Source organism: Desmodus rotundus, chromosome 2 (assembly GCF_022682495.2).
Source record: "Desmodus rotundus isolate HL8 chromosome 2, HLdesRot8A.1, whole genome shotgun sequence".
Classification (NCBI taxonomy): domain Eukaryota; kingdom Metazoa; phylum Chordata; class Mammalia; order Chiroptera; family Phyllostomidae; genus Desmodus; species Desmodus rotundus.
In genome coordinates, this window is record NC_071388.1 from 186,751,822 (window position 1) to 186,762,974 (window position 11,153).

Genomic DNA, 11,153 nt, shown 5'->3' on the forward strand with positions numbered 1-11,153 from the left:
GACCTACCTATGTAGTGTATTGAAAGTCATGCAGTCACAATTTTCCCCGTCCACACCTAACTCCACCACGGTGCTTTTTCATATTGTTCTCCAACAGGATAATTTAAAGCATTCATTATCTTTAAGTTAACTTGTTTATTTGATCAATTTCCTATATGTAACTGTAGTGGTTTGAATGGTGTTCCCCCAAAAGATATGTCCATGCCCTAACCCCTGGAACCTGCGAATGTGGCCTTATTTGGAAAAGGAGGCTTTGCAGATGTAATTAAGTTACAGTTCTAAAGATGAGCTCATCTTTGATTATCTAGGTGGGCCCTAAATCCACTGACAGGTGTCCTCATAAAAAAAAAGATATACGCACAAGGGAGAGGCACAAGAAGAAGAGGGGAAGGGCACCTAAAGACAGAGGCAGAGATGAGGGTTCTGCAGCCACAAGACAAGGCAGGCCTAAAGCCACCTGAATCTGGAAGGAAGAGCAAGGAAGGATTCTGCCCTGAGCCTCCAGAGGTAGCACTACCCTGCAGACACCTTGATTTCCGACTTCTGCCTTTTAGGTCTGAGAGGAGGGATTTCTTGTTTTAAGCTACCATAACTGCGGTAATTGGTTTCAGCAGCCTTAGGAACCTCACGCCTCCAGCTCTACCCCATCTCCGGGGCCAGCCCGCTTCTTTCTCTGCTCCAGCTCTGACTCCGCATCATGGCCCACTTTCCACCTTCCTAATGGATGTACTTCTCACTGCACTTGAGCTCCAACAGGCCAGACTCAGGGCCACCCTCTGTGTGGATGCCCTTCTCATACTGTTGCCAGATGAAATATAGGGTGTTCAATTATATTCAGACTTCAGATAAACTACAAATAATTCATGCAAGATTTGAGACCTTTCTACTAAAACATTCATTTTTTATTTGATATTCAAATGTCACTATGTCATGTTTTGTTTTGTTGGCTTCTTGGGGGCTAAATCTGGCAACCCCACGCCCTCACCCTACTTCGGCTAGGACCTCCACCCCACCACACCAGGCCACTTCTCCACGGCACGGCCTCTGCCCTCCACCGGGGCCCTGGCGTCCACACCAGCCTGCGTCTCTGACAGACACCCCTTTCTCTCTGCTCAGCGGGCTGTCATGGCTCCCTACTCCACCTGCACTACCACAGACATGTGCCTCCCAAACAGCTTTCACCCTGAATGTTTAGGAAAGGAAGAGAAAGGAAGGAAAAGGAATGGAAGAGGAAGAGGAAAGAAGTCAGATTACACTTTTAAGTGTGGTTTATATTTTCCCTATAATATGGTTTTTAGGTGAAGAAATGTCCATATCAGTCAGGGTTCTCGAGAGAAGCAGAACCAATGGGATATAAGTAGATACAGATGTATAAATGTGAGGAGATTTATTATCAGGAATTGGCGCACGCAGTATGGAGGCGTCCCACGGTCTGCCCTCCACAAGCTGGGGATTTCTGGGTAAGCACCAAACTCTGAATTTCCTGCCTTTTCCCACAACAGTCATTGTCTTGCCTCAACCCATCCTTGCATCTAAAAAAAGCTGGGGTGGGGGATTTAAAACAGATCTATTACATCTCTTAAGAACTACAAAAAAATTAATAATGCCACTCCTGGTTATTTTTTCTGCCAAGTTCCGTTGGTCTCCTTTTGAGTCTACCCCAAAGCCTCCCTACCAGCGTCACAGGCCGGCCACCCCTCAGTGCCACGGCCTTTCCTGTGTTCTCTTCGGACTGGTGCTGCACTGCTGGTTGTGTGCCAGGCATGGGGCAGGGCCAGGGGCCAGGCCCCTCTCCTGCCTGTGCACTTCCTGTCGCTGCCTCAGGTGTTTTTATCTTCGTACTATAGACTTGTTGCTCGTGTTCTTTTCCCTCTGTCTCTCTGCTGTTTCTTGCCCTTCATGCACAGAAGTGTGACCCTGGACAGAGCCTTCTCTTTAGGCCAAAGCCCTAAGAGGACACTTTGTGGCCTTTTAATTACCTAGTTAGCTCTTTCGACTTATCTGTATAACTTTGATAAAGTTGCTGGGCAAAAATCAAAACTCATGCAGGCTTTTGACTTAAAATAATAACTAAGTTAATAAGTCTAATTTAGGAAAGCAGCTCAGTTTCCTTGGTGGTCTCTAATTATGTTTTTACATTTATTGTCAACTCAACTATGACCATCAATTAAAGTGCCATCATGAGAGGGCCCATTTCTGATCAAACAAACCACAAATTCAAGTCATCCAGTCAAGCCATAACACACTCTTTTTAGTTTTTATAGTCATCGAAAGCAATAAATGACAAGGGCTAATATGCAACAGAGCTGTTATCAGACTGTGAGAAAAGCCCCATTATTAGTAGTTACATTGTAACTGCACCAACCTAATAAATTCAGATGCCTTTTGTATGTTAGGATATTTTCCCACTGCACCCTGACTGGTGTGGCTCAGTCGGTCCAGCATCATCCTGCAAAGCGAAAGGTCACTGGTTTAATTGCTGGTCAGGGCGCATGCCTGGGTCACAGGTCAGTCCCCAGTCAGGACACATGCAAGAGGCAACTGATCGATGTTCCTCTTCCTCTCTTTCTCCTTCCCTGCCCCTCTAAGAATAAATAAATTAACTATTATTTAAAAGGAATATTTTCTTGTCACGAATGAAGTACCAAGTAATGTTTGTCTTTTCAAAGATTTGTCACAGTTGCTTTCTACCATCCCTGCATGAATCACACTGGTTCATCTGTTCCAACCTAGGAGATTCTGGCCAGTGGTCAGCATGAGCGGAAGTGACAAATGTGCAGCTGGCTCATGTGAGAGCCCGTGTAGACTGGTTTAGGGAACACTGGGGAAGGTTTATGTCGGTAGGGCAGGGGTGCACGTGGGAATTTCAGTAGTGGTGGAACTGAGACGCGGACGGATTGGAATGAGAGGGTTAGACCCACCTGTTGAGCTAAGAGAAGGAAAATACAGAACCACTGAACCAAGGTCATGGCTGAACAGGGGGACCTTGAATCAATGAAGGTTTCAGGTCACTAGTAGCCTGGATGGCTCAGGTTTGCCCAGTGGACACCTGAGGGCTTTCCATACTGGGCAGCTTCTGCTGTGAAATAAATAACAACTCCCTCTCCTTTCCTTCTGGGACTCTCGTAAGCCAGCGAGGTGACAGGTGACAAAAAGAGCTTACAAAAATCTTGGTGAAGTACTACACAGCAAGAAAAAAAATTTAGGTTTTTTAAAAAGATAATTCCTACCATTGCTCTGTCGAGGTGTCATATAATTGAGGAAAACTCATGTTGGTGATGGAACTAAAAATAAGAACCTCACAACCAGTTGTCCCTGGGTTGTGTTTATCTGTATCCAGTGCCTCCCACCTTCAAATTTTCACCACCAACGTGGAGAACGTGGGTGTGAACGCCGGAGATCTCAGGAGCAAGGGTGGCCCTGGGAATGGAGAAGAGGCACCGGTGAGGGATACCCCATTAAGGTGGGTTTCATTTTCCCTTAGTGGGCTCTTTGCATAGGTTCAGCACTGGACCTGTGATGGAAGAAGCTCAGTTCATTTCCCTCTTATGGTAACTAGGCAACCATACCACATATTTTACAAATTATGTTTTATTTGGATGAAACGGCATTTTGGAATTAATCATAAGAAAAATCTTGGAAAAGGTACAGAAAGTAAATCTAGTTTTCTGCTTGTCATTATGAAGCATGGTGTTTACTTTGTGAGAATTTGGTAAGGTTTGGTGTGGAGGGTGTCTTCAGATGATAACTAAGAGAGTGGTGAATAGAGTCCAGAGTAACTTCCTTGCTTTTGTCCCTCCTCCACACACGTGAAAGGTGACATTCTTAGAGCTTTTCTACCAGGAAAGAATTTAAGGAAGCGAGGATCACGTTATCAAATTAAAAGAGCCTTGCATTTATTTTCAAACGTGAAAAACTGGAAAACTTTGACGCTGTAATTGTTGTTAATGCCTAATCTCTGTGAGTCTCCTCAAAATAGATGGTAACACACCAGGTGAGCTAATAATATAGTCTGAGACACTCTTGTCTAGAAACACTTTGAGGGCTCGAAATCCAGCTGAGGCCACTCTCCCCACTCCAAAGTTCCAAGGGTTCTGCAGAACTATTCCCACTCCAAACAGGATTTCTGAATAAAATGCAATATTTTTTTTTCCGAAAGAAAATATCTAGGAGCTGAAACAGAAGGTGGACCTCAAAAACAGAGCAATACATGGATGAGATGACGTCAGAGCAGCCCCAAGGATGCAGCACCCAGACGTAGGTCTGAATGACAGTGGGCTGGCATTTTAGTACAGGGATGAATAGCATCACTGATGGCTCTCACCAGTGACGTAGCTGGAACCAAGACCTGTGCCAAGAACAAAATCCTGGGAATGCTGTCCCCTTGGTGACAAGAGCATCAGACAGACCACATCCGTGGTCTAAGGGAAGTCTGTGCCTTGGGGACTTTGTGCATAAGAAGTAATTTCCTTTGAGAAATTAAAACCCCATGGGGGGTGGGGGAGAACCCATGCAAATGTGTAAGATCTGTATTTTGTACTGTCCGTGTGGTATGAGAATGCCAAGCCCAGATATTAATATGAAAATGGATCTTGAATGGGATGGAATCCCTGAGAGTGTCGTCAATAAGTGGTGCAGGGAACACTGGAAAGCCACGTGCAACAGAATGAAACTAGATTTCAGGTTGTCCATAAGTACAAAAATGAATTCAAAATGGATCAACAACCTAAATGTAAGATCTGAAACGATAAATTACATAGGAGGAAACATAGGGGCTCAATTTATGGACCTTGATCATAGAGAACATTTTATGAATTTGACCCCAAAGGCAGGGGAAGTAAAGGCAAAATAAATGAATGAGACTATAGTGAACTAAAAAGCTTCTGCACAACAACAAAAAAGGCAATCAAACAAATAGGAGATAATAGTTGCAAACAATGGCTCTGACAAAGGGTTAATATGCTAATAAATACATAAAGAACTCATACAACTCAACACCAAGCAAACAATACAATTAAAAAATGAGCAGAGCACCTGAGCACACTTCTCCCAAGAAGACATACAAATGGCCAACAGATACATGAAAAGATGCTCAACTTCACTAGCTATTAGGGAAATGCAAATCAAAACTACAGTGAGATACCACCTCTTACCTGTTAGAATGGCTGTTATCAACAAGGCAGGTAATAAGTGTTGCTGAGATTGTGGAGAAAAAGGACCCCTCAGTCACTGCTGGTGGGAATGCAGGCTTGCACAGCCACTGTGGAACATAGTATGGCAGTTCCTCAAAAATAATAGAGTTACTGTATGAGCCAGCAATTCCTCTTCTGGTTATCTGCCTGAAAAAGTTGAAAACATTTATTTGCAAAAATACACATATATGCACCCCTGTGTTCATTGCAGCATTATTCACAGTGGCCAAGACATGGAGACAACCAAGTACCCTTCGGTAGGGGATTGGATGAAGGAGATATGGTCCATATATACAATGGGATACTACTCAGCCGTAAGAGAAGATGAAATATTGCCATTTGCGACAACATGGATAGACTTTGAGAGTAGTACGCAAAGCTAAATAAGTCAGTCACAAAAAGCTAAGAACCGTACGATTGCACTCATGTGGAATATAAAACTGGGACTCAGGCACAGACAACCCTGTTGTGGTTACCAGACGGAAGGGGGGTGGGGAAGGTAGTAAAGGGTCAAGGGGGCCATATATGTGATGAGAGAAGATTCTGGGTGGTGAGCACACAATGCAATATACAGACATGTATCATAGAAATGTGTACTTGAAACCTACATGATCTTATTAACCAAGGTCACCCCAATAAATAATAAAAAATAAAAGGTATAATGTTAAAATCTGGAAATAAGGTAAAGTGTTGTAGACAAACCTGGGGGGAGGAAATCAAAGAACAGTCAATTCCTGTTATCAGACGCTCAGCTGCAGTACTTGGCTCTGGCACAGAGCTCTGACCGCAGGGGCCCTGCGTGGGTACGTGCATTTGTGCACTCCGCGTCCTGGGGGACAACGTTGGAGCGGCCCCGCTTGAGGACTCCAGCGCTGTAAGTCAATCTGTGTTATATATAGAAATAACAACAGACTGAGATGACCTCAGAAAGAGGAGATGACAATAGTTTATTGTAAAAAGGGACTCCATTTCTGAAGAAACAAAGAAAAGTGACAATTGTGTACACAATTCAAGAAAATAAAACACTTTTTTACAGGGGAAATGTCTTTTGCACCAGGCCGGGCTGGCTCTATTGCCAAATTCTGTCAAAGGCTGAGGCTATGAATGTATGTCAAAAAGTAATGTAAAGAAATAGGAATTGAGGGCATGTAAGTATCTAGTCACGATGTTGTGTGCCTGAAGCTAATATATAATATTGTAAGTCAACTATAATTGTGAAATAATAAGAATACCCCATGAGGAAAAAAAAAGAAAATAGAAATTACTGCAATTTAGTACTTAAATAATGTTCCTTAGACAATGTCCAATGGTGAGGAAGAGGAAACTCAAAATGAATAACAGGAAAACAACAAGCTGGTTTTCACTCTGCAAGAATAGTTTCTCTTGTGTTTCCAGTGCTGGCCTGTGGCTTGAGCCTTTTCAAACCACTGGCCTAATCAAAGGACTCAAAAACCTAAGAAACGGCTGGAATCAGGACCCAGGAGGATAGAATCTGACCCTGTGTCTTCAAGCCTGAGCAAGCCCATGAAAAGTCAAGCTCACCACAGCACTGATGGATGCCTTCTAGGCTGACTTCTGAAGATGGAAGCTGCTTCATTCCGTTTCAGGGGCCAGCGCCCTGGAAGGCGCAGGGAGACAAACAGGGAGTGTGCCATGGCATTCTTAACTCCTCTGTGTCTTACGTGTTTATGGGGTGTTTCTCCTATTTCAGAACCTGATTGGTTGGATTCTCACAGTGCGTATCCTCTTTCCTCAGAGTCTCCATGCACCTTTGGAACCCATACTCAGCACCGGGGCCTCCTATTGCATACTTTCCCTGTGCAATAAAATGGAAGCATATGAGGTTGGGAGGCAGGTGAGACCAGGCCTTAAGTCCTGAGCAAGTGCCCTGGGCCCTCCTTGCCTCATCTGAAACATGGGAAAACAATGAGCTCCTCAGGGAGGGATCATTAACACATGGAGATCATTCCACACGGTGCCTGACACACACAGACTGAGTAGCTTCTTAGTGAGGAAGGGACTGAGCTTGGAGCCAGACGGCCAGAGTTTGAGTGCTGGCTACGTCACAGTGATGTGATCTTGGGCGGTTCACTTCAGATTTCCTGAGCTTTCAATGTTTTGCCATTTGAGTGAGGCGACAATATATTTGTTTCCTCCACAGTGACTTGAGTCAGTGCCCTGGTATTCAGCTAAATTGAACTCCAGCGTTTTGAAACAGTGTCTGTTGACAGAAATATATTTGGCATCACCGGGGAATTTCAAACTACATACAGTCGGTGTCATGATCCCTCAAACTCAAGATGACAGTATTATTACGGAGTACAAGCGTTGCCGCCGTTCTATGCTGTCACCACGGTACTGCACACAGGGTCGTGTCAGTGCCTGGTTAGCAATGGCAGTCCCCAAGATGCACTGAAGTCTTGCAAGCAGGTGAAATCAGTGCCCTCCCTCCCATCCCCCGAGAGGTGTATCTGATTCCCACTCATGCTGGGAGCCAGGGTGCACACGAGATTTTCTTTTGGTCTCACCCAGATATCTCCAGTGTAGAAAATTCCCTAATGCTGAAATTAAACTGAAAATCGAAGAATTCAGAAATGGGTTGGCCTGGGAAGAAGCTTTGTGGCTCTTGGTCTTCTACCACAACACTTACTTCTCTGAGTAAAGGAGTAACGTGAGGAGGCCCCAGTGCTGAGTGACCAGACTCTGTCACCTCGCGCGGTTTCAGGTTTTCAGAGGGCCTTGCAGAGGTCAAGAGAAGCACAGGCCACGTCTGTAATAAACCAAACTGAACCAAAAAGAAAAAGAAAAAGAGGAGAGAAAGAAATTCCAAGATGGGGTTACAAAATTTGTGGTATTTAAAAAAAAGTTTATGAGACTGTATCTGAGTCAAGCTGATGACCTGTGTAAGATCTCATAGTGCCCCTCTGTGGTAGACTTTAAATGTCAGTATCTAATAAGGAAACAATTCAGCCCACACATGCGCGCACACACACACACTTAGTGTAATGTAATTACATCACTCCCAAGATGATTAAGGGAGTCATTGGGGGATTCATTAAAAGCATTGGTCCATAGTTCATGACAGGTAGGATCCAGGAATGAGATAATGAGTTAAGTTGGACGGTGATACCGTCTGTCTTCACACCAGCCAACACTTTGCTGTAACTGTAGGTATAATATGGTGGCACTGAGGCCCTTCGTGGCAGTGAGGATCCAGGCTAGTGGCCCTCTGTTGCCCCCCTTCTCACGCCCTGCATGTTTGCAGTAGGGAGTATCCAGCCGACAGAAGCACCACTGCCTGACTTCTTAATGTCAACACTCACCTGTGGTCCAGGGAGTGAATCAGCCCGAGAGTCTGGGTGGAACTGGAGCACTTACTTATGGCATCCGTTGTTTGCTTTTTTTAACCAGTTTTATGGGTTCATTGCTCTTTGAGAAAGAGAACCCGTTTGATCTCTTGTTTTCAATGAATAATAAAATGCAGCCTGGAGAAGAATGATAAGTAAATGTTAATAGAGTCAATAGGCCTTGGGTAGGGGGCTGTGGAGAACATGGAAAGAATAAATAGAAGGCAAAAATAAATACATGCACTCTTTTTTTATTGATTATGCTATTACAGTTGTCCCAATTTTTCCCCCTTTGCCCTCCCCCACCCAACACCTCCCAAAGGACGGGGAGGCCCCGTCCTTTGTTCACGTCCATGGGCCATGCATGTAAGTTCTTTAGCTACTCCATTTCCTATACTTGCTGTTAACATCCCCCTGTCTATTCTGCAACTACCAATTTGGATTTCTTAATCCCTTCACCTTTTCCTCCATTTCCCCAGACCCCCTCCTCACTGGCCACCATCCCAATGTTCTCCATACCTATGATTCTGTTTCTGTCATGCTTGTTTGATTAGTTTGTTTTTTAGGTTCAGTTGTTGATAGTTATGTATTTATTGCCATTTTAATGTTCAAAGTTTTGATCTTCTTTTTCTTAAATAAGTCCCTTTAACATTTCATATAATAATGACTTGGTGTTGATGAACTCCTTTAGCTTCCTCTTGTCCGGGAAGCACTTTACCTGTCCTTCCATTCTAACTGGTAGCTTTGCTGGATAGAGTAATCTACGTGGTAGGTCTTTGCTTTTCATGACTCTGAATACTTCTTGCCAGTCCCTTCTAGCCTGCAAAGTTTCTTTTCAGAAATAAGCTGACAGTCTTATGGGAACGCCTTTGTAGGTAATTATCTGCTTTTCTCTTGCTGTTTTTTAAGATTCTCTCCTTATCTTTAACCTCTGGCATTTTAATTATGATGTTTCTTTGTGTGGTCCTCTTTGGATCCAACTTGTTTGGGACTCTCTGTGCTTCCAGACTTCTTTGTATATTTCCTTCACCAAATTAGGGAAGTTTTCTTTTATTGTTTTTTCAAATAGATTGCCAATTTCTTGCTCTTTTCCTCTTCTCCTTCTGGCACCCTTATTATGCAAATGTTGGAATGCTTGAGGCTCCTTACACTATCTTTGAGTTTTGGGATTCATTTTTTTTCTTGTTGTACTGATTGGATTTCTTTTTCTTCCTTATGTTCCAAATCATTGATTTGATTTTCATCTTCATCCACTGTGCTGTTGATTCCCTGTAAATTGTTTTTATTTCAATTAGCATCTCCTTCATTTCTGATTGGATCATTTCTGTGCTGTTGAAGAACCCAATAAGTTCCTTGAGCATCCTTATAACCAGTGTTTTGAACTTTGCATCTGCTGGATTGCTTATCTCCATTTTGTTTACTTCTTTTTCTGGAGTTTTGCTCTGTTCTTTTATTTGGACCATAGTTCTTTGTCCCTTCATTTTGGCAGCCTCCCTATGTTTGTTTCTATGTATTAGGTAGAGCTGCTTTGACTCCTTGTCTTGGTAGTGTTGCCTAATGTAGTAGGTGTCCTGTAGGGTACAGTGGCACAGCCTCCACTCTCCTCTAAGCTGGGTACTTGAGGTGCACCCTCTGTGTGGACTGAGTACTCCCTCCTCTTGTAGTTGAATCTTGATTGCTCTCAGCAAGTCAATGGGAGGAATTTGCCCAGTCCAGACAGCCGGTAGGACAGGCTGTGATTCCTGGCCAGCAGCCACCTCCATCCATGGCTTGCGGAGGTGGTTGGGTGGTGGTACTCCGATGTGGTCTGTAGCTGTCTGCCGGGTGCACAGGCTGTGGGGTTTACCCGGTGGTGCAGGCCAAAGTCAGACACCACCTGTGTTCTGTCTGGGCCCCTTGGCATAAGCTATAAAGAGATCTATCTGCAGATGGCTGCTGCTAGTGCCAGGCCTGGGGCCGCTCAATGAGAGGTACAGGGGCTGGGCTCAGTTGTTGCTTGTTGAGTGGATTTAGGAAGGTCTGAAGCCTGTGCCTAACCCAGCCATTCAGATGGAAAAGCCACTGTTACCAGCTTGGGTGGGTTGGGGTGGAGCTCTAGGTAATCTGGGCGGGGCTAACCCTGTGTGTCTGCTGATGGAGACTCAAATATGGCGCTACTGCACGTGGCTCTGTGGGCAGAGAGCTCAGAAAAAGAACAATGGCTGCTGTCTACAGTTTGGTCAGGGAGGAAGCTGTCCCCTAGCTCTCGTCCTGATGCCAGACACTTCAGTTCTTCCCTGTACACTACTGGTGCCCTTCAAGGTTGCCCTGGTGCTGGAGCCCAGATGCAGTGAGTCTAAGTAAATCCATGTGTGGAGCTCTCCAAGAGGCCTGAGAATCCCACAGTTTCTTCCACTGACCCAACCCCCACTGGTTTTTACAGAAGTTATGGGGACCTATCTTCCTGGCACTGGAACCTTGGGCTGGGGGTTAGGGTCCCTCACTCCTGAGATATCCCTCCATTTTATATCCACCACACGTGAATTTGGGACCAGCCCATTCTGCGTCTCCACCTCTCCACCCCTCCTACCCATCTGGATGAATGTGGTTTCTTTAATTCCTTAGTCGTTGGACT